Here is a 23,778-nt window from a genome sequence, read left to right as displayed (position 1 = left end):
GAGATGAACTTCTCTGTTCACACTAAATACCAGAAAATCCTTCTCTTTCGTCTCCATTGCAACAGCCATTTCAACAACCTTCTTGAATGTAAGTGTTGATACAGTCAATTACTTCTTCCAGACCTGGTCATTATGTAACCCTGAGACTAACTGGCCACACAGGGAATGACTTAATGTTTGTCCAAACTGAAAATGCTCTGTCAACTTCATTAAAGCAGCAACCAACTGTGCTACTGACGTTGATGTCACTGATGGAACTGATATTGTTCTGCTATCATTGATGGGATAGGAGAAAAATGTCCCTGCATTGCTGCAATAGTTGCGGCATACGTGGCAGTTCCAGGCACAGTGGGAGACAGTATGCATATGCATTCGGACCCATCACTGTCAGCAAAGTTGAATTTTGTTGTTCATCTGGAATAGTATTCCAGGTTACAAATTGCTCCAAATGTTCAAAGTACACCACCCATGATTTGCGGTTTTCATCAAAATCCCCAACATTGCCTACAAAAGGTGCCATTTTTCTGCCTTCCTGTTAGACTTCATGCCTCCTAGATGCCTTTTCCACAGGTAAATTCTTTTTTTCCCCACTGTGCAGCAGCTGCATGTTATTGCCCTCTGCTGGCTGCACACTTACACACTCCTTTGGTTGCACTTGAGGTCCCTCTGTTGGCTACAGATCCTCAGTGCAGGCTAAGGCTGTTTCCCTCTCTGCCTGCTTGCACATGATCTGCAAAGATAGCTGCTTACTTCCCCATCACTTCTTTATTTGAACTGTTCCACCAGTAAATGCAGAACTCTTATCCTTCGTTCTGTCTTTGACTACTTCCCCCTTTTTAGCTGGCTGGTCCATACTGTCCCAGGAGCAAAACTGCAGTCTGTTACCCAGAGCTTCTAGCTGAACTTAACCTCTTTTTATAGTATTATCTTAACCCTTATAGTATTAACCAGTTACTTGTTTTTCTTCTTGTTCAGACAATTGGAACACTGGATACTCATGGGATAGCCCATCCTTGTCACCAAATGTTATATTTCTGGAGCCAGTAGAGAAGGAGATAGACACACAGACACAGAGAGAGCTGATGGAAACTCAGCTGTCTGCTGTGGTGGCTTTATTGCTCTGGAGGAAAAACTTAAACTAACATAAAAGTGATACTTTGCACTGGGGGGGGGGGGCAGAGTACAGAGCCCCCGAACATTTAAAGGGCAGGGCATCACAATAGTGGGGGTTACAGTGGATCGCAGATTGAATGAGTCAACAATGTGGTGCAGTTGCAAAGAAGGTTAATATCTTTCTGGGATCTGTTAACAGAATGGTCACATGCAGGACATGACGGATGATTGTCCCACTCTACTCGGCACAGGCGAGGCCTCAGTTGGAGAACTGTGTCCAATTCTGGGCACCACACTTTAAGAAAAATGTGGACAAATTGGAGAGTCCTGAGGAGAGCAACAAACTGAAAAAAGGTTTAGAAAACCTGACCTCTGAGGAAAGATTAAAAAAGCTGGGCATGTTTAGTCTTGAGAAAAGAAAACTATGGGGGGACCTGATAAAAGTCTTCAATATGTTAAAGTCTGTTAGAAAGAGGATGGTGATCAATTGTTCTCCATGTCCACTGAAGGTAAGACAAGAAGTATTGGGTTTAGTCTGCAGCTAGGAAATAGGAAAAGCTTTCTAACTATAAGGGTAGTTAAGGTCTGGAATAGGCTTCCAAGGGAGGTTGTGGAATCCCCAGCATTGGAGGTTTTTTAGAACAGGTTAGACAAACAGGTGCCAGGGATGATCTAGGTATACTTGGTCCTGCTTCAGTTCAGGCAACTGGACTAGATGACCTCTTGAGGTCCCTTCCAGTCCTACATTTCTATTATTCTGTGATATTATTCCTTATAAAGAGAGGGCACAATGGGCTAGATCATAGGTAGGCAAACTAGGACCCGCTGGCCACATCCGGCCCGCGGGAGCGTCCTGCCCGGCGCTTGAACTTCCGGCCGGGGAGGCTAGCCCCCCACCCCATCCCCTACTATCCCCCCTCCCCTGCAGCCTCAGCTTACCGTATCACCAGGTTGGGGGGGGGGGCTGCACTGCAGGGGCAGGGGAGAGCAGGAAGGGAGGCTCACCTGCAGCCACAGGGGAGCAGACGGGCGGTGCAGGAGGCGAGAGCATGGCGAACGCAAGTAGAGGACTCAGGAGGAGCACCAGGCGGCTGCACAGCTGGCTGGAGAGAAGCGGCGCTTTGAAGGGGAAACCGCCGCTTCTCTCCAGCTGCGCGGCTGCCCCTGCTCCTCCTGAGTCCTCCACCCATGTTCGCAGGACCGCATTCTGAAAGGGGCTTTAGAGGGAGGGTTGGATAGGGGGTGGAGTCCTGGGGGGCCTGTCATGGGGCGGGGGTGTGGATAGGGGTCGGGGCAGTCAGGGAGCGGGGGCGGGGTTGGATAGGGGGTGGGGTCCCAGGGTGGTGGCTAGGGGCAGGGGGTCCCAGTAGGGGGTGGTCAGGGGACAAGGAGTAGCGGGGGTTGGATGTGTTCTGAGGGGGGAAGTCAGGGGGCAGGAAGTGGGAGGGGGCGGATAGGGTTAGGGTTTGGAGAGGCACAGCCTTCCCTCTCCAGCCCTCCATACAGTTTTGGAATCCCAATGTGGCCCCAGGCCAAAAAGTTTGCCCACTGCTGGGCTAGATTCAGTGTTGCCCTGCACCTTGTGTGGGCATTTACACCTGTGCAAAGTGAGTATAAAGCACTGTCAGATCAGAACAATACCATTTTACATCTATTTGGTGTTGGTGAAAATGGCTACACAAGGGGTAAATCAACAGTGCTTAAAAAACTAATCAGACTTTCTTTCAAGTTACTACACTGAGAATCCTTTCAATATTTAGTCTTTGTATTAAAAGGCATGTTCACTGTGGTTAATATGCCATTGAATCTATGGAAGATTTGAAGTGGAAATGAAACTGGGTCATGCCTCTGCAAAATCTAAATAAGGTATAATTAACATGCCCATCAACTATCAAAGATGTGATAATAGTTTGCAAACTGTTCATTAATTATGTACAATAACAGTAACAGGTACAATGCCGTCTCCACAGCTAAAAGCAAGGAATGCTTCTCATGCAAACCTGCAATCTCTCTGTGTTCTCAGAATTAACCATTTCTTTTTTAAATGAGTAAAATGTAAATGAGGGTTAGAAACAATGGGCTGGATTCTTTAAGGAGTCAGTAATTACTGACTCCCAATCCCTTTTTTGTTTAATTTTGTGAATTATGAAACAGTGTTTTAAATTATGAAAAGTGTTTCATCAGTCATTTGGGAGCTGGCAAAACAGAATAGCAATGAGCTCCTTTCAACAGAAACACCAGACTGGCTGCTGAAAATGCATGAGACTAAGGGCGCAATCTGGTATTCACCACACACCCCAAACTGCTATTCTCTGCGGTAGGGGCTTTGGGTGTAAAGAATGCAGAATAAGGCCCTGACTTTGAACTGGCAGAAGGGATCGTGCAGCCATTGTTCTTCCTCACGGAGAACTTGATCCTGCGTTACTAGAGTCAATGGGAGTTTTGCCATTGATTTTAATGAGAGTGGGATCACAATCAGAGTATGGTTCTACGCTAACTGCATGTCTACATGGGGACTCTCAGGAAAGTTAAGCCAAGTTAACTAAAGGTGTCTTTGAAAGTGCATTAAACCCCTATGTGGATACTTTCATTCAGAAGTAAAGTGGCCTTAGTTCACTTTAGGCCATTTTAGTTAGTGTCCACACAGGGGTTTAAGTGCGCTTTAAATTCATACCTTCCGTTAATTCGGTTTAACTTTCCTAAATGTCCCCACATAGATATACCTTTGTCAGTACAGGCATTTAAGGTTGGCACCATCTAGCTCAGTGGATCTGCTCCTTGAGCGTTTTCAGAATCACAGCTGGTGACTTCAGTAGCATATACAAATTATTTCCAAGGTTTGTTTGGCAGTAAAAACTAGGTATGTACTACAAATATATGTAGATATATTTACACACTTTCTGGCTCACACAAATTTATAATGTTAAAGCCACATGCCTGTTTTTCTCCATGTTTAGAAAGGATTTGTATAACAGTGTAATATTATTACACATTGTAATTACACAGCCTAATTACATGATTATGTGTCTTTACACTAATTACACAATTAAATGCCATTACAGAAATTGTGAATACATTTGAATCAATTAAAAGTTATTTTAAAAAAACACCCTGGGAATTGACACAACAAAAGTACGTAATAGGTATGTAGCAAAGCTACAAAATACATAGTACAGTGTCCAACTGTATCTTTTTTGTAGTGGTTCCCTCCTTAAGTTCCATTACCTTATTCTTTATATTGGCTTTACCTTAGTTTTGTTGTATACACATACACTACAACAGTAAAAACAGAGCTAAATATAGAAATTATGAGTAAATCTAAGGAGTCAACTTGTGCTGTATGTACTAGAATTACAGGACACAATTTCATAATTGATTTCAATGCGACTCTTGTGGGGTGAAACATAAAAAGATCAGGATGACTTTATGGTTTAAGAGGATTGGTAATTAAATATAGTAAGAGCATTTTACTTACTGGCTATTGGTTGAAATACAGCCCAGGCCATTAGTGACTGAAAGTTACCATGTGGTAGCTATTCTGTGGCTGAGTGACATGAGTTTGATTGTCCAAATCCAGTTTCCAGTGGACATAGGTCCACATCACTGACAGAACAATTAGAACTAATTAGCAATCTTGTTGGCAGTCTCTGTAAAGAAACCAATGACTGAATGGACATGAAAACCACTCTCTAGCTTCTAGAAGATGATTGTGCCATTCTTACTCACATTGAATGGTACCTTTCTCCAGGATTAGCCCAACTGATTTCAATGGAGCTACTTACTGCTTAAGATATTATTCAATGTGAGTAAGGATAGCAGAATCAGGCCCTTTGAGCTGGTCTCTCCAGGTGAGCAATGAAGCCCATTGATGGGACCCTGCCAAGAAGCTTGCGCTGCTAATGTGTGTACTTTGCCTGTTCTCTGGAGACCAGGTGGTGTTGTTCCGGACTGTCAACCCAACAGTTTCTGTAAGCCCAGCAGGAACATGGAAAAGTTCTAAAACCCAGAAAGTGTTCAGTGTGAAAGGGAACTTGATTGACCCATTCATTCCCCCTCCTCTCTAAGGGAATAGCCTCACTAACGTCAGTATAGAGAATGAGTGGAAACAACACCTTTATGATTTTTATCTTCCTTTTCAATCCCCCTTACTTCATTAATTTTTAAACAGTAATATTAACACATCCCCGGCAATTTTTGTATCCATTGATTGCAGTGCTCCAGCACAAAGGGTACACAAACAGCTCCTCTCCATTCACACTGCTAGCCCACATTGATGGAGCAGGGATTTCGCTAAAGGGGAGTTTCCTCTGGGGATTCTCTCCAGAATTTTATGATTTCTCTTTGCACATGGAATTGGGAACGCTATTCGGCCTTGGTAAGCTGACTTCCATCTGGAGTATAACCATTAGAAACTCAGCAAACATGTCTCAGGAGACATTATATCCTTTGCAAGAAGCTCCTTTTTTCCTGCAGGCATCAATAAAAGTTTCACTCAGGATAAAGATACTGAATACAGCTTCCCTGTTTTTGTTAAGTTTCATGTAATTTGTTCTGTTTAAAGTTCATTTTGCAGTTACAGCCTCCATTTTATATGGCAGGGGTGGCCAAACTTACCGACCCTCCACACTGCATATGACAGTCTTCAGAAGTTCAAGAGCTGGGGCGCACCTGCTGAGGTCAGGACTTCAGCTCCGCTCCTGTTGAAGCCTCGAGCCCCGGCAGGCACACCCCACGGGGATGAAGCCCCAAGATCCCCCTCTCTGCTGGGCAGAAGCCCTGAGCCCCCTCTCCCCACTGGGCAGAAGCCCCTCTCCCACCACCCCACTGAAAGGCAGAGGTCCAAATTTCCCCCACCCCCAGTCTGTTTGGTGGAGAAAAAGTGGGTCGTGGCGGGGACACTGGGAGCCACACTTTAACAGTAAAAGAACTGCATGTGGCTCGCAAGACACAGTTTGGTCACCCCTGTAATATGGTTATTGTAATGGGGGGGAAACAGCTCCATTTACACTTCCCCCACACACTCAAAGGCAGAGTTGTCACTTACCCAGTAGGGCAGGGTTACTCTGCTATAGATGAAAACAACAAGGAGTCCAGTGGCACCTTAAAAACTAACAGATTTATTTGGTCCTAAGCTTTCATGGGTAAAAAACCACTTCTTCAGATGCATGGAGTGAAAATTACAGATGCAGGCATTATATACTGACATATGAAGAGCTATAGATGCTGCCTCTCCTACACTCCTCTACCTTCTCCAAGGTATTTGTTTCTTACAATTCACTCACTATATTCATATGCTGGATAAGATGTTCCTAGATTTTGCTTGCACTGACAGACCCCATAAATCCAGGCATACATTGTAGCTCTTTCACTCACGAGGTGCATTCCCTTTCCCTGGCATTAGGCAATACTATTGCACAACGATGATGATGATGGGGTTCAAACACTGGTTTCAGGCAGATCTTACTGATGATTGGACTGCTAATTAATAATGCTGCTTTCCTGGACTTCACCTCCCAAATGCATTTGGCCTGTACAGGTAGTGGATTTAATTCCGATCTCTCACCAGTTTGACTTCAGTGGAATTATTCCTGATTTACACAGTAGTGAAATCAGAATCGGACTCTGCGTCCCCTACTCAAACCTATTCAGTGATTTATTTATTTTCCTATACAGTTGAGTCTTTCTTTTTTGAAATGTCATGGGCCACTCCCAGTAAAATCACTGGCTGGGCAGGCCTGAATCACCCCTGCACTACTCTGGTTTTACGTTCTTATAACTCTGTTGATTTCATTGGAGTTACACCAGATCAAAAGTGGAATAATGCATTGGTGAAACCGTTCCACATACTACAAAACTGTTAGCTCTTTCAAGTCTTCTGTGGCCAGTTTACTTTTCTTTTATTGGAATTAAACTTTCCTGCAGAAAAATAAGGTCAAATTCTGCACTGGCCTCTATGTGAGCCCACTGATTTCAAACCTTAATGCACAGCTTATGCCTCACCCATCAGAAGAGGGCCAAGCGGATGCCAAGTTCCTTTTCCACTGAGGTATTTTCCAGCTCCCAAGCACCAGTGATCGCTCTAGGGCATCTTCTGCTCCCAGCTGAGATAGGGAAGGGCTTGGACTCTCTGGGTAGTGCGAGTGGCTTAAAGAACCACTGTAGCAGTTGCTGGAGTGGTTGCTGGCGGTTGTGCTGCTCCTTCATGAACTGCAGCAAAGTTTGCTGCTGTCCTTAGATTGCAGCGGGGGCTCTCTGCTGCTCCATCATTCATTCCAAGAGCATTTTGGTTAACCCCCATCCCATCCCCTTGTGCAAATGATATTAAATCCCTCCTGGCAACACACATAAAAAGGCTATCATCCAAGTCTGTTCCTAACACAGTAAACACACACTGGATATGGTCCAAACTTACCCCTTTTCTTGAGATTTGCCTTTACTGTTAACTCACGCAGTAATGCAATGTAACCTGAGCCTCAGCTTTCTCTTGAACTTGGCTGTTTTCAAGGTTTTTTGCTTTGTTTTGTTTTATTTCTCCCCATGCAGGATCCCGCCGAATTCAAAAATATTGTCTGTTGGACAAAGGCAAGGGGCATCGACCATTGTAAATTATTAAGCATGTTTAGAAGGTTGAGAGTTTAGAGAAAGAGAAATACAGAGTAGTCCTAAAACAAGCCAAGGACCAAGGTTTGCTGGCTGCATCTGATCCGTTGACAAATAGACACAAATGTAGTGTTTTCAGAGATATAGTTCAAGAATGCATCAGATGCTTCCGAAATATTACAGTTACAAGGAAAATTAGAAAATTATAAATCTATAACAATGTAGGACCGTCATATTTCCAAACCTACTTGCAGGCCCTTTTTAATTATTTGACGACATGATCCTGCATTTCTTCCACAAGCAAAAATCACATTGATTGTAGTGAGATTTTCTTGATTAAAGAGACCAGAATCACTCCCTCAGTGTTTGTTTCTTCAGAGGGTAATCTGTTGGGTCATCAGTGCTATAGGATGTGTTCCTCTATCCACTCACATGTGGCAAGCCATGCAAACTTCTCTCTTGCTGCCCTGGTAATGTCTGTTGCAGTCTATTCATTCTGTCTATTAAATATTAATTCTGGCTTTTTTCCAACTTTATATTAACCTTACATTAACTTAATGAACTCCCAGGCTGGTTTGATAAAGTTGTACTACAAAGGAAAAGTCTTCAGGGCCCATTTCTCCACGGTCTGACGCCTTAGAGTCATTTTCCCCTGTGCAAAGTGGATCTATGATCATACCAAACCAGAGGCATGTTATTTTACGCTCTCACTTTTAGAGATGTAAACAACTACACAAGGGACAAGGAGCAAGCAGAATTTAGGCCAAATTATTCTGTGGTTTCTTAGAACTACTCTCATATACACTGGTGTTATTAAGAGACGAATTTAGCCTTTTATTTCTTGAGCACCATAAAACAGAAGTTACTACGGCACAACTTTCATGAACAGGTGAAACAAACAACTAAATACTGGACTCTGTTTTGTAATGTAGTGTGCCAAATTAATCCCTGGAATAACTCCAGTGATGTTGATGGATTTACACCAAGGATCTATTTGGCCTATTGGCCCAGGTTGACAAATCCCTGACTGACGATTAATATATCAGGTGATCTCCAAATGAATTTTAATTTTCCCACTTTTGAATAATCTGTAAGTAGGTGAGGGATATTTCTACCATACATCAACATCTTGAAAACAATTTTCTAAAACCAAGCTAGGTGTTGTTTTGACAGGTTATCTGAAAACAAGATACAGTGTCACTCTACTGCATGTGATTTAATTTTTCAGTGTGTAACTTGCATAGAAATCTCAAAATGGCTGAATGCTTCAGAGCAAAAGTGGTACTTGAACAAATAAATCATTAAAACACAAAGCACATGTTCTAGATCAAGTGGTCCAGCTGACACAGAAGAGGGACTGCTCCACTGACCTTTTTGCTTTTCACAGCATTTCACTATTCATGCTATATGAGTTTCAGCAAGCATGTCAGGAGCATACTGTGTACAGTAGCATCGTTTTTATACAAGACTAAAAATGCGGAAGAAATGTAAAATGATAGGAGGAAACATTTTATTCCACACTGGGGTTCCTGCCAACCTTGATCTAACTATTCCTTACTATTCCTTTTTTTCAAATATTGTTTTAATTTTTCCAGGGGAAATTAAAAAACAACTCTTTTTTTTCTCTTTTTCAGTAGCCTTAGTCCCAAGGCCAAGACATTTCACTGGATACATATACAATAAAATTAAACTTTACTTTATATAAGATTTAGGAAAACAAATTATTTATTTAAGATTCAGGGGAGATGGGGAAAGACTTGCAACATTAGAACCAATCTGACTCTTATCAATTATTTGATGTCAGAAATGTATTCCTTCCAGGTAGAAAGATGATCTTAGATAGTGAAAACAAAGACCGGTTTGAAATCAGTTATCTTTCATTTTTTTTAGACAAAGGATTTACATTTAAATTTGACTTACAATATTTTGTTTTTCTTGTTTTTAATCCTTTCACAGTCAGAGTTAACCACTTTCTACAAAAATATGAATAAAACTGTAGACCCTCAAGGTTATCTTTATGTGTATGTTCTATTATTATTGTACATAATCCTTTTTGTTTTTGTTTTCTAATCTAAAAGCATTTGGAAGATGCACAAAGAGGTACAAGTTCTGAACAATTTGCTAGAACCAACAAAGAAATACAAAGATTTTGTTGACTTCTGTTTTGGGGGGTGGAAGGTCTGACAAAGCCTTCCTAGATACTTTTCTTGTAACCAAAGGACCAGTGCTTATTTTGATTCACTATAATCCCCAAGACTGAAGAAGCCCCAAGTATCAAATGCCTGATGTAATAGCTTGCATCCTAGCAGAAGTAAAATGCTGCTGTTTGTTTTTTGGTTTCTAAATAAAACTCTTTAAGAAGCAGAGAAATGATACAACTTTATTTCTGATCCAGCTTAAATTTAACTAACTCCCATCCAAGGCATGCACATCTGAGAGATTGTAGGTAGGGACTTGGGAGCACTCTCTCATCCCATGCTTCTACCCTACCAGCCAACATAAATTCAATATTTCACTCTTTGCCTCGGAAAGGGAAGTGTGCCAAGAAGCCAGCCCTTGAATATTGTCAGCATGGAAGATTTGCTGGGGGAAAAAGGGATACATACGTATATTTTACAAATTCAAATTAGGGACCAAATCTACTGCAGGAAGAGGTGCAAAATTACTTGCTATTAAATCTGATTAGCTAATAGAAAAATGTCAGTTGATCTGATCCATATGCAAAGCTGGCATCTGCACAGAAAACTGGACTCCAGGTGTGGTCTAATGTTACACTTTCAAGCTGCAGGTTGGAGTTTGAATCCTGTAATTGGTATTTTAGTATACACAACTTGGGTAACTTTGTGAAATCTCTAGGTCCTTGCTGTCTGCAGAACCCTGAAGAGCACCTGTGTGTGTGTGTATATATATATATATATTGGCCTTGCATGTTGTATATAGTTAGTAAATATGGTTCTTCTTTGAGCAGTGTCCCTGTGGGTGCTCCACTTTAGGTATCTTGACACCCTGCACTTGTAATCAGAGATTTGTAGTAGCAGTGCCCAGTTGGGCTGTGCACACGCCGTAGCCGTCTCACGCCAGTCCAAATGGTTACATAGGGGTGCACAGCCAACTGTCTCCCAGCTCCTTATCTACCGCTTTTGGCTTCAGTCGGAGTGACCAGCAGTGCCCTCTCTTACCTCAGATAACCTTAATAGTTCATAGTTGTTCCCGATAGTGTTTTTCTTTTTACGAATACAGACTAACACGGCTGTTACTCTGAAACCTGGTTCCCGATAGTGTTAGCTTAGTTGTAGTTAGCGACCGTATCCCCTTGCCCTTTATATTTTATATTTTACTTAATTTTTCTTCTAAAAAAAATAGAGAGAGAGGGAGAAACCTCGTGACAAACTTGAGTACTCTCTCCTCTGCAAGTTAATAAGAAGAAGACTAAAGGAGGACTTCGAGAAGTACCGAAATGAAAGGCTCTTAAAGACAGCTGAAGATCGCAGAAGCCTCAAGAAATGCAAAAGGGAATTGACACTGTACAGGTCAACAATAATAATGCTGAAGAACAGGGATGGAAAATCAGTAATTGATAGAACAGGGATGGAAGCAGTCTGCAAAGATTTCTACGCTGAACTGTTCAAGTCTCAGATAAATGTCCCAGTACCAACACTTCAACAGACCAACGATTATGTAGCCCCAGTCCTTGTCAGCAAAGTTCGACATGCAGTTCACTAAATGAAGGAAGGAAAAGCCCCAGGTAAAGATGGACTGACAATCTAAATGATAAGAGCTGGAGGCCAAGACCTCTGGAAAACCCTTGCTCAGAAGTTTAGCCGTTACTTGGAAATGCAGAAGATACCATCTAGCTGGAAGGAGTCCAACACCATTCTGCTGAAGGGGGATCATGAAGACTTAAAGAACTATTGTCCAATATGCCTGCTCTCACATGTCTACAAGCTGTTCACCAAAATAATAATAGACTGTCACAGAGTCTGAACGAGCAGCAGCCAAGAGAGCAGGCAGGCTTTCAAAGGAATTTCAGCACACTGGACCATATTTTCACTATAAACCAGCTATTGGAAGACTCAAGGGAATACAAATTTCCTTTACGCATTGCCTTCGTCGACTATGAAAAAACGTTCGACAGCGTAGAGATCAATGCAGTGTTGAAAGCTCTTGCAGAGCAGGGCATTGGCACAAACTGTATCAAACTATTAAAGGAAGCAAGTTTTGATTGCACTACAGATACAACTTTATTTGATACCCCCTTCACATCTCAGTTAAGAAAGATGTGAAACAAAGAGACATGGTTTCAACAAAACTCTTCACAGCCTGCCTCGAAATGGTAATGAGGTGGATAAATTGGAAAGGTGGAATCAACATCAACAGAGAACAGTTAAACCATCTCAGATTTGCGGATGATATTGTGGTGTTCGCTGAAAATACTATCAAACTACGGAAAATGCTGTGAGAACTCAACACAAAAAGCAAGCAAGTCGGACTGAAAATTAACCGCTCCAAAACAAAATTTATGCGGTCTGATACTTTGCCAAAAGCCCAAATAACTATCAAGGGAGAACAAATAGAAGAAGTTGAGCAATATGTCTATTTGGGACAAGAAATTAACATGCACCATGATCAGGAAGATGAACTCTTGCGAAGAAAGAAAGCAGGTTGATGTGCATTCAGTTCTATCAAGGATGTCCTCCAAGGAAAAATCAACAAGGCAACATGCACCAGCCTCTTCAACTCAACAGTACTGCCAGCAATGTTGTACGGCAGCGAAACATGGACGTTGACAAAGACAGAGGAGCAGCAACTGTCTGTCACGGAGTGGACGATGGAAAGAAGAATTCTGGGAATTTCAATCCACGACTGAGTCCCCAATGAAGTGATCAGACAGCAGAGTGGAGTGCAGGACATCGTCGTTGAGAGCAAGCATAGTAAAATGTGATGGGCTGGGTATATAGTGAGGCTCACTGACAATCGATGGACTGCAGTTGTCGCCAAGTGGTAATCACAGGAACTGAAACAACCACTTGTCCAGCCTCCAAAGAGATGGGAAGATTTTATGGTGAAAGGAAATGGCCGCACATGGAGAAGGAAGGCCAGGATACAAGAAGAATGGGAGACGCGTTGTGATCGGCGCAATCTATACAAGGGCTGAAGGACCGATCAATCAAGGTGATAGAGAGAGATTTTCCTTTCCTCTTTTACCCCTGCCTCCCCACTAGGTACTCAGCTATTTTTGAAAGGAAGGAAGAAAGAAAGAAAACAAACCAGAAAGAAAACACCCCGACACACACACTACAGGGGATGATTTCAAATATTTTCAAGACCTCTTCAAAAGGGTAACTGAATCCCTGGACATTTTGCTAGTACAACTACCAGAGACCCAACACAAGCTCACAGACATACTCCAGGCATCCCCAGCGGTAAAGATAACCCTGCCTATTAATAATCCTATCATGGAGAATGCAAAAAAAATCTGGCAGACACCTGCTACAGCCCCTCCCTCATGTAAGAGGTCTGACAAAAAGTATTACATGCTAGCAAAAGGAGATGAGTTTTATTCATCCACCCCACAGCAAACTCTCTGGTGGTGGATGTGGTCAACCAAAGGGGAAAATAACACCAGTCCAGAGCGACCCCATATGATAAGGACTGGAAAAGCCAAGACCTCTTCGGACGGAAAGCCTATTCCTCCACCACACTCCAGGTCCTCCTAGCCAATTATGTGGCCCTACTGGTAAAATACACAATCTGCTTGCAAAAATATCAGAATTTATTGAAAGTTTACCTAATGACAAAAAAGAGCAATACAAGGCAAACATTTCTGAAGGGTCGCTCATTGTCAGGACGGCCCTACAGGCCTCTCTTGATTCTGCAGACATGGCAACACGGTCCATCAGTACATCCGTGGTCATGCGCCATCCATCCTGTCTCCAGGTTTCTGATTTCCCAAGGGAGATCCAAGCAACTATTGAGGACTTACCCTTTGAAGGTCAAAGATTATTCGCAGACAAAACCAAAGTCTCTCTACACACCTTAAAGGACTCAAGGGTGACCTTAAAAACCCTGGGCATATACATAACCTGCAAATAAAAAGAAACAGAGCAGGTTTTACAACCAGAGATTCCGATCTACACCATACTCCCAGCCACAAAGACAGTGCGACCAACAGCATAAACAAAAACAGAACAGATGTTGGCAGAACCAAGATCAATCTTAGATGTCGCAACCATCCACCTCCAGACAATCATTTTGAAGGTGTGGTTGAGGGCATGAAACCTCCACACTCTCTGATTCCAGAACCAGATACGGTCCCCTGCCCATTCAGAGACCATCTGTCATCGTACTACCCAGTCTGGAACACCATCATGACAGACAAATGGGTTCTAGGGATTATCCAGAAGGGCTAGTCCATCCCCTTTATTTCTGTCCGATCTACCCACCCCCCTTCCCCATCCCTCTTCAGGACCTCTCTCATGAGCATCTGTTACAACAGGAAATAAACCACCTTGTACAGTTAGGTGCCATGGAACCTGTATCATCACAACACAGGGGGAGGGAGTTTTATTCTCCTTACTTTCTAATGCAGAAAAAGAATGGCAGGTGGAAACCCATCCTGGATTTACAAAAACTCAACATATTTGTGAGAACACAAAGTTTCAAAATGGTGACTCCAACCACAGTAATTCTGGTATTACAGAAAGGAGATTGGCTCTCAGCCCTCAACCTCCAGGACACTTATTTTCATATTACCATTCATCCTTCACACAGAACGTTCCTGAGATTCACCCTAGGGAAACAGCATTTCCAATAGAGAGTACCACCCTTTGGCTGGTTTACTGACCCAACGGTTTTTTCCAAGGTTCTCACTGTCGTTGCAGCTTACCTCCACAGACAAGGAGTGATGATATTTCCATACTTAAGACCACTGCCTGAAAAGGACACCAACACAGCAATAAATGCCATGCAGAGCACGATAACCCTGTTCATGGGCTTAGGGTTGCAAATGAATGTACAAAAGTCCACAATGGTTTCTTTCCAAAAGTTGGAATTCATAGGAACCTACATCAATTGTCTCACAGCAACAGCAATGTTACCCCAACAGTGCTTCCTCACTCTAGTCAACCTAATTTCAGCAATGATGGACAGCCCACACACATCTGCCAGAACATGCTTACAAATCTTGGGGCACATGTCGGCGACAACATTTGTTGTAAAACATGCCAAACTCCACATGAGATGCTTACAGGCCTGGCTTCGAACGGTGTATATACCGCACAGACACTCTCTCAACAGACACCTCACGGTGCCATGCAGGGTAAAAGACTCTCTAACATGGTGGACACAACCACAGAACATCTGCTCAGGAGTCCCTTTCCAACAAAAAGCTCCAACCATGACAATCATGAGAGACGCTTCCCTAATTGGTTGGGGAGCACATCTACGTGACAATATGATCCAAGATGGCTGGTCCCCAGCGGAGTCCAACCTGCACATAAACTTATTGGAGCTAAGGGCAGCCCGAAATGCATGTGAGCTCTTTCTCCCTTTAATCAAGAACAGTGCCATCAAGATCCTTATGGACAATATAGCATGCATGTTTTATATAAACAGCCGAGGGGAAGCACGATCGTACTCCCTACATACAGAGGCAATATGCCTTTGGAATTGGTGCATCACCAACAACATAGAATAAAATAGCAAATCAACTAAGCAGGGATTTTTCACAAACCCACGAGTGGGAGATGGATCCCAGAATTCTCAAAGCCATATTCAAACTATGGGGACTCCCCACCATAGATCTGTTTGCAACAGCTCAGAACGCCAAATGCCCACAATATTGCTCCCGGGCTGGATTGGGACACCACTCCCTAGGTGATGCTCTCCTCCTAAAATGGGAGGCACCACTGATGTATGCATTTCCCCCGACTCCTCTCCAAAGCCAAGATCAGGCAGGACACATCCAGGATCATTCTCATTGTACCCACATGGCCCAGACAAACATGGTTCCCATACCTGCGTCAGATGATTAAACCACCTCGAGCCCTTCCCTTAGTGCCTCACCTTCTATCACAAAATGCGGGATGCGTCCACCACCCCAACCTTGCAGTACTCCACCTCAAGGCCTGGTTATTCCATGGCTGACAGGGATCGAGAAGGACTGTTCTGAGGAAGTGAAAGATATACTACTGAACAGTCGGAGACTAAGCACAAGAAAGACGTATGTCCATAAGTGGAAACGATTCTGCACTTGGTGCCAGGACAAACAGATCTTTCCACAATCGGCCCCACCATTGAGAATCCTCAACTATATACTGGGGCTTAAAAAATCAGGGCTAATCACAAGCTCCATCAGAGTACACTTAGCTGCCATCACCCACTTCCATGAAAAGATGGACGGAGTCACTATATTCACTCGACAATTAAACGCTTCTTTAAAGGCATAGGAAACACTTATCCCACACAAAGAAACCCTACACCCATGTGGTACCTCAAACTTGTTCTACATGGTCTCGTGGGAAAACTGTCTGAATCCCTTGCAACTTGCTCTTTGTTGCACTTATCAATGAAGGTGGCTTTCCTCATTGCCATCGCATCCCCAAGACGGGTGGGAGAATTAGGTGCCCTCATGGCACACCCACCTTATACAATATTCTTTAAATAAAGTAATCCTATGACAGCACCCTAAATTCGTACCCAAGGTCGCCTCCCCTTTTCATTTAAATTAGCCCATTTACTTACCTGTATTTTTCCTGAAGCCACATGCTGATGGCAGGGAGGCCTCACTCCTCACATTAGACGTTTGCAGAGCATTAGCTTTCTACATAGAAAGAACAAAAACATTCAGAAAATCACCTAGACTATTCATTTGCATAACAGAACATTTGAGGGGTTAAACCATCTCAAAACAGAGGCTATCCAAATGGATATCCGGATGTACCTATTTGTGCTACCAAAACAACAATCTGGAACCCCCACCAGAGCGTTAGCAACATCTGAATCCTTTCTCAATAATGTACCTATCATTGACATTTGGAAAGCAGCTACCTGGGCATCAGCCCATATTTCCACTAAACACTATGCTTTAGAACAACAATAAGCAGCAGATGCTCAGTTTGGACTTACGGTGTTATCCACTGTCAACAGACCAACTCCAAAGCCCCTCCCATGCACTGCTCAATAGTCAGCTAAAGTGGAGCAACCACAGAGACACTCCTCAGAGAAGAAGAGAAGGTTACTCACCTTGTGCAGTAACTGAGGTTCTTTGAGGTGGTTGTCCGTGTGGGTGCTCCACTACCCTCCCTCCTCCCCTCTACTTTGGAGTTTCACACCGATTCTCTGGGATAGAGAAAGAACAGGGGAAAGTTGGCTGCGCACCACTACGTAATCACTTGGACCGGCACGAGACAGCTACGGCACATGCACGCCCAACCAGGCACTGCCACTACAAATCTCCGATTACAAGCGCAGGGTGCCAAGACACCTAAAGTGGAGCACCCATAGGGAGAACCATCTTGAAGAACCTCAGTTACTGCACAAGGTGAGTAATCTTCTTTTATTTGGATCCCAATGTGGGTCCTTCATATTAAGTATGTTGTGTAAAGAACAAAATACACAACCATTATTTTGTTGATTCTCAATCTGGGAGGGACTGAGAGGATCAGATCTGCCATGCCCAATAACAGAACCTGTTCACCAATCAGGAAGGAAACAACTGAACTCCCAAGGAAACCTACGGTAGTTTGGCCGTCTCATAGATACCTTAGTGCTGGTACGGTATAGAGACAAGGTGAAGGGAGATTATGTATTGTGAGAAGCAAAGCTTCCACTGGTGCCTAACCACCATATTTCATATGTTGGCCAATTCCACTTTGCTTGGGTGAGACCAAACTAGTGATAGCTGAATCTTTAAAAGTTAAGTCCAGAGAAACCCACAAGAGTTTTGGCGGTTTGTCTGAATTCCTTTTGTACACTTATATTTCAAGGAGAAATAGCTTAAACCTAATTTCACAATAAGACAGTATGAGAAGAGACTGGGATATTCTGTTCACACAGATCAGAAGAATATTAGTTTCTTTCAGTTTCAGATCACCAGCACTGTAGAACTCCCAACCTCTAAAGTCCAGGGAGCAAAAGACTGTGCTTAAATAAGGTGCCACAAGCTAACTTCTTGTGCCTTGCATCAGTCTTTCTGCTTTTAATTTTCTCAAGAATTAAACACTATTCTGAGGTGGAGTACTTGCTTTTTAGGAGGCTATTTCTTAATTATTTCTTGTACTTGTTTTATTAAAAGAAAATTAGGTGCTCATGCTAATAGAATCTATCCTCAGGCACCAAAAAAGAACAAATTATAATATTCATTTGTATGCTGGTACAACTGAGATTGAGGCTCCATTGTGCTAACCTCTGTACAGAGTAAGAGAGAGTTCCTGCCCAGAATAGCCTATAATCTGTTCTAAAAAGAAAAGATAGAAAAAGGGGTGTTGGAAGGGAAGTCATTTTATCCTCATTTTACAGGTTGATACCTGAGGCTGTGAGAAATTAAGTGACTTATGCTAAGTCACACAGGAAGTCTGGTGCAGAGCCAGGAATTAAACTAATATTTTTTGAATCCCAACCCACTGCCTTAACTGCAAGACCAGCTTTCCTCTCCCTCTGTTTCTTTCATGCAGAAGGTTGTGGTGATTGCAAGGAAGATACCTTCCAGTGAGCTCTGGGGAAAGGATGTCCTCTATTTCCATATTGCAGAAGTGTTGGCAACAGTATAAGAGACAGCCAATATCATAGAACCCTAGGAGTGTAGGATTAGAAGGGACCTCAATAGGTCATCTAGTTCAGTGCCCTGCACTCAAGGCAGGACTAAGTAATAACTAGACCATTCCTGACAGGTGTTTGTCTAATCTGTTCTTAAAAACCTCTAATGACAGAGATTTGACAACCTCCCTAGCAATTTGTTCCAGTGCTTACCCATCCTGACAGCTAGGAAGTTTTTCCTAGTGTCCAGTTAAACCTCCCTTTCTGCAACTTAAAGCCCATTACATCTTGTTCTATCCTCAGAGGTTAAGGAGAACAGTTTTTCACCACCTTCTGTGTAATAACCTTTGATGTACTGGAAAACTATTATCATGTCCCCACTCAGTCTTCTCTTCCCCAGACTAAACAAACCCAATTATTCCAATATTTCCTCATAGATCATGTTTTCTAGCCCTTTAATCATTTTTGTTGCTGTCCTGTGGACATTCTTCAATTTGTCCACATCTTTCCTGAAATGTGGCAGCCAGACCTGGACACAATACTCCAGTTGAGGCCTTATCAGCACAGAGTAGAGTGAAAGAATTACTGCTCATGTCTTGCTTACAACCCTCCTGCTGATACGTACCAGAATGACGTTGGCTTTTTTTGCAACAGTGTTACACTGTTGACTCATATTTAGCTTGTGATCGATCCATTATAACTAAGGCTAAGATTATGTCACAGAGGTCACAGAAGTTACAGATTTTCTGCTTCAGCCCCAGAGCAGTGGGGCTGGATCTGTCACCCAGCAGGGACCCCAAGGCACTCAGTCTCCATGGGTGGTGGGGGACCTGGAGCTCCAAGCTTCTGGAGGTGGCGGGGGGCTTCCGCAGCTCCCAGCTGCCGCCAGTGGTGGGTGCTGGACACCCCCCCCCAAACCCCTTCCTCTCCCACAGCAGGATTTGGGCTTTCATCCCCTCATCAGCCCCATTTTGTCACAGTTATTTTTAGTAAAAGTCAGGGACAGGTCACAGGCTTCCGTGAATTTTGGTTTATTGCCCATGACCTGTCCATTACTTTTACTAAAAATAACAGTGAAAAAATCTTAACCTTAACTATAACCTCCAGATTCCTTTCCTCGGTACTCCTTCCTAGACAGTCATTTCCCATTGTGTATGTGCACAATTGATTGTTCCTTCCTATGAGGAGTACTTTGCATTTGTCCTTATTGAATTTCATCCTATTTACATCCATTTCTCCAGTTTGTCCCGATCATTTTGAATTTTAATCCTATCCTCCAAAGCACTTGCAATCCCTCCCAGCTTGGTATCGTCCGCAAACTTTATAAGTGTACTCTCTATGCTATTATCTAAATCATTGATGAAGATATGGAACAGAACCAGACCCCAGACTGATCCCTGCAGGATCCCCCACTTGATATGCCCTTTCAGCTTGATTGTGAACCACTGATAACGACTCTCTGGGAATGGTTTTCCAACCAGTTATGCACCCACATTATAGTAGCTCCATCTAGGCTATATTTCCCTAGTTTTTTATGAGACGGTCATGCAGGACAGTATCAGAAGCCTTATTAAAGTCAAGATATACTACGTCTACCACTTCCTCCCTATCCACAAGGCTTGTTACCCTATCAAAGGAAGCTATCAGGTTGGTTTGACACTATTTGTTCTTGAGAAATCCATGCTGACTGTTATCACCTTATTATCTTCTAGGTGTTTGCAGATCGATTGCTTGATTATTTGCTCCATTATCTTTCAGAGTACTGAAGTTAAGATGACTGGTCTGTAATTCCCCAGTTTGTCCTTATTCCCCTTTTTTTTTTATATTTGCCTTCTTCCAGTCCTTGGGAATCTGTCCCATCTTCCTTGAGTTTTTGCAGATAATCGCTAATGGCTGAGATATCTCCTGTCAGCTTCTTGAGTAGTCTAGGATGTATTTCAACAGGCCTTAGTGTCCAAAGCTGACCCACCTTAATATTGTACTCTGAAAGCTAAATATTTGGGGTTCATTCAATATCCAACATTCTGGGGATTGGATGTCCCAGGATAAACTAATGGGATACCAAGATTTCATCTCTAGGCTTCTGGTTCAGATGGGCCTAGGGCAATAGTGATCATAAAATTGTTGTTGCACTGGGTTGGAGGAGGGGGTAAAATGGGGCCCAGCCAGGCCAATCCTCCTCCCCTACCCCCAAGCACCACTGGTACTCAGAACTTTGCTGGGGTGTGGGCATTAGGAACCATCCACCGCTCCCTCCCTCAGCCATATGGGCTTTGAAAAAGAAACTTCAGGGAGGGCCCAGCCAGAGATTGAAGACAGCAGAGTATTTGCAAAGAGTGTCAAGCAAGGGCACAAATGTCATCATCATGCTTTCTGCAATTTTTATTCAGAATGTTCTTTCCGGTGCTGATTGGCTGTTTGCTCCAACCCCTTCCAGCTCCCTCCCTTCCATTGCCTTTCCATGTAGCTAATTCCCTCCAAACATAAACCACTGAAAATATTTTAAATAAACCAAAATTGCAGCACTAACATGACATTTGCCCTCACCACATTGCTCACTGGTCTTGTGTGTGCTATTCATTTCCCCTACCCTGTTTGTCTGACTTCACTATTTAGATTGTAAACTCTTTGTATCTAGGGACTGTCTATGACTCTGTGTCCATACTGTGACAGAACAATGTGGCCCCTATACTCTTATTAGAGCTGTGTGGGAATCAGATTTCTCATTTTGGGAGAATTTTTTTTATTCTGATATTTCTTCCATTCTGGAACAGAGTGAAAACAACAAATTCTCACAAACCAAAATTCCTATCAAAAATTTGCATTTTGGGATCATCAAAACATTTCATTTTCACAAAACTCAAACACTTTTGTTCCAATTTCAACTTCTTCATTTTGGGGACATTTCAACTTTATCAAAATCCTTTTGAAAATCATTTTGGAACAAATTTTCATCAAAGGTGGCACTTTTTTTCAGAACATTTCACTTTTAACAAATCAACATTTTCCAATGGAAAAATGCCCTGGCAGAAAATTTCCAACCAGTTCTGGTTATTTTTAATTATTATTTGTATTACCATAGCACTTAGGGACCCTAGTCATATACCATGACCCCATTGTGCTTTACAAACACAGAACATAAAGATAGTCTCTGTCCCAAATTGCTTACAAACTAAGTATATGACAAGAGACAACAAGTGGATACAGTCAGACAGGGGAGTACAAGGAAACAGGGAGGTAGTATTGGTCAGCATGATAGGCAGTATCTCAGCACACCAACGGCCTAGCCTTTGTCAAGTTTATTGTAGGCATCGTGGCACAGAAGAGTTTGGAAGAAGAGGATGAGTTAGTTTTGTGGATGTTGATGGGGAGCTTCTCCCAAGTGTGAGGTGCACCATGAGAGAAACGCGAAGGTGCTTGTTTGAAAATTTAACAAGTAGGCAATAGAGGCTGGCATCATGCACCAATCAGAGAAAGGAATTGACATTTCAGTAGTGAATGAAAGTTGATATGGGCGGGGGACGGGATAGGCCATGAAGGGCCTTGAAAATGAAGACAAGTCGCTTATGTTTGATGCACTCGAGAAGAGGGAGCCAATGAAAGGATTCGAAGAGAGAAGTGACAGGGTCAAAGCAATGGGCTATGGAAATGATCTTTGCATCTGCATTCTGAATGGATATGAGTGGGACAAGATTGAATCGATCAAGGCCAGAGAAAAGGATGTTTCACTAATCAAGACACAAGCTGATGAGACCCTAGACAAGTGTTTTAGCTGTGTGAGTAGATAGGAAAGGCCATAGCTTAGAGATGTTATCCTGAAAGAATCTGTAATATATAGGCATAGAATGGATGTGAGGACCTATAGGAAGGTCCGAGTCAAAGATGGCAGGGAGGTTTGGGGCCTATGTCACAGACAGGAGGGTGGAGATCAAGAAAAGAAGTAGTAGGGAGGGCTTGTGAGGAAAAAATTAAGAGCTCTGTTTTAGCCTTGTTGAGCTTGAGCTCATAAATTGGTTTCAGAGTAGCAGCCATGTTAGTCTGTATTCGCAAAAAGAAAAGGAGTACTTGTGGCACCTTAGAGACTAACAAATTTATTTGAGCATAAGCTTTCATGAGCTACAGCTCACTTCATCGGATGCAATTTGTTAGCTCATAAATTGACATCCATATCAGTGGAGGGAAGGGAAGGCAGAGAGGAGAGGGCTGAGAGGAGACGAGAGATCATCAGTGCTGATGGACTGGAAGTCACAGAGAGAAAGGGTGAGTGACAGGGCATGCAGAGGAGGCTGATAGGTATTGCTGAAAGAGATCAGGTGACAGAGAGCTGAGAGAGAGAGCAGAGGTGAAAAATGTGTCAAGTGAACAGCCCTTTTGGTGAGTGGGAGAGTTGACCCAGGGTTGCAAGTCAAATGAGGTGAGGGCAAGGAAATGTGCAGATAAGGGGTTGGATGAACATAGAACATAGAAATTGAAGATGGACAATATTGGTCCCTGTGCACTATCATAATAAACATAAAGATGATTGTCAACTAAGTACTGTTCAGAGGCCTGTCTGAATTAAAATGTCTAAAACTTTACATCTCAGAATAGAATTACTGAGAGCTTGATTTTTATGTAAAACCCAGTGAAATCAATGGAAATAATTCCATTGATATCAGTGGCCCCGGGGATCAGGCTATAAATTACTACTTGTTCATGTGAAATGCTGGGCATAGTCTGTAATAGTGTTTTGTGGGTTTTGTTTGATTTTTTTATTTAACAGTCATACTTTTTGGGTTGAACATTATGAAGTTCAAACACATTTCGTTTCCCTGATTAGGGATTCTGTTAAAAATGTTAACTTCTTAGTATAGCTATTTTGTCTACCTAAGACAGCTTTCATAGATAAAGAAGAAGGTATTATTTCTTACAACAATGAAGTCTTTAGTAGAACTGGAGTTATCCAAAAGGAAAACTTCAGTTGCAAATGTAATTAACATATATAGGTTAAACATTATAACTTGCCCAATTGCTACAGTGACCAGATTCTTTCCGATCCAATTTTTAACATTGTGGGATTTAGTTATGATAATCCTTCCCACTTCTTACTTGGGGAAGTCTCTTTTACCTTCCCGTACATATATTTCCTATGTGACAGCTGGTTCCGTTTTAATAAAACCCAAAGCAGTAGCTTCAGTGGTCTTCCATTCCCTCTTTTGTTTGCAAATCTAAGTTATAAGATACCTGATCACTTCAGTGAACAACCTCTTAACCCTAGTCTCTATTTTTTATACTGTATCACCATGATGAATTCACAGACAGGAATTTCCA

General features: G+C 42.6%; 1 protein-coding gene and 1 long non-coding RNA gene across 4 annotated transcripts in view; one reads left to right on the top strand and one right to left on the bottom strand.

The window, feature by feature from the left end:
* LHFPL3 (LHFPL tetraspan subfamily member 3) overlaps nucleotides 1–23,778 on the top strand; it is a 382,826-nt gene that overhangs the window by 292,812 nt on the left and 66,236 nt on the right. The window lies entirely within an intron of this gene.
* LOC122466662 lies at nucleotides 1,440–23,710 on the bottom strand. Its single transcript, XR_006292363.1, has 3 exons — nucleotides 23,700–23,710; nucleotides 10,717–10,719; nucleotides 1,440–1,616 (listed from the first exon to the last, which is right to left on the bottom strand). It is a non-coding gene; the product is annotated as an uncharacterized LOC122466662 (long non-coding RNA).

This window comes from Chelonia mydas, chromosome 1 (genome assembly GCF_015237465.2).
Source record: "Chelonia mydas isolate rCheMyd1 chromosome 1, rCheMyd1.pri.v2, whole genome shotgun sequence".
Classification (NCBI taxonomy): domain Eukaryota; kingdom Metazoa; phylum Chordata; order Testudines; family Cheloniidae; genus Chelonia; species Chelonia mydas.
The sequence above is the reverse complement of the archived record's forward strand: the minus strand, read 5'-3'. Positions and strand labels throughout refer to the sequence as shown.